We start from the raw sequence: 1,246 nt of genomic DNA on the forward strand, positions 1-1,246 counted from the left end.
CCCGCCTGACAGACTACCGTCTGATTAGGTCGCAGAGCTGTCACTCAAACTTCTACTCTCAGTTGGCCTTCCTTCTCTCTGACGCCCCCTCACCCGCAGCTGATTGGGTGGGAGTGAGGAGGGCGGGAAGTTGGCCTTAAAGGGACCGCTCCGTCATTTTGTGTGGGGGTGTTGATCTTCTCGACTGACAGAAAAATAAATAATCTGAACCCCGTAATAAACAATAAACGCACATTTTAATCACGAGATACCCCCAGGAAGGGTTATTGTAACCGAGCTACAGGACCCAGCACTTGATCTTGTTGAACTGCATCCCATTGACCTCAGCCCATCGATCCAATATGTTCAGGTCCCTATGAAGGACCTTCCTACCCTCAGGAGATCAACACTTCCCCCCAACTTGGTGTTGTCTGCAAACTTACTGAAGGTGTACTCAATTCCATCATTTAGATCATCAATAAAGATATTAAATAGAATGGACCCTAGCACTGACTCCTGGGGAGCACCACCCCAGCAGATGGGTGGAGAAAAGGAAGGGGAAGGGGAAAAGAAAGGGAAGATCATGAGAAAGGAAAGGAGAAAGGAAAGGAGAAAGGAAAGAAAAGAGAAGAAGAGAGGGAGAAAGGGAAGGAGAAAGAAAAGGAAAGAGGAGGAGAAAGGAAAGGAAAAAGGGAAAGAAAAGGAAAGAGGAGAAAGAGAAATAAGAGGAGAAAGGAAAGGAAAAAGGAGAAAAGAAAGGAGAAAGGGAAGGAGAAATTGAAGGAGAAAGGGAAGAAATGGAAGGAGAAAGAGAAATAGGAGGAGAAAGGAAAGGAAAAAGGAGAAAGAGAAGGAGAAATGAAAGGGAAGAGGAGGAGAAAGGGAAGGGAAGATAAAAGAAGGAGAAAGGGAAGGAGAAAAGAAAAGGAAAATGGAAAGGAAAACAAAGAAGAAAGGAAAAAGTAAAGGAAAAGAAAATCGAAAGGAAAAGAGAAAGGAAAGTAATATGGTTTCCTAGCCAAATTTAATGTTGGTTCAGTCTCAACTGTATTCTTTGGGCACACTCTAGATCTATCTGCCAAACTGCCCAAACCACCTGAGTTCTACCTCTCCCTTTATCTGCCCGTTCTCGTTTGCTATATTGCTTTGGATTAAAATGGCAAGAGATAAAGGCATTAATGAGCATGATTGCAGGTGTTTTTTGGAATGGTCAGGTGCCAAATTCTGAAACTGATGAGTGAGCAAACCCTTGGGGCCCTGCTGCCAT

Source organism: Meleagris gallopavo, chromosome 1 (genome assembly GCF_905368555.1).
Source record: "Meleagris gallopavo chromosome 1, MGAL_WU_HG_1.1, whole genome shotgun sequence".
NCBI lineage: Eukaryota > Metazoa > Chordata > Aves > Galliformes > Phasianidae > Meleagris > Meleagris gallopavo.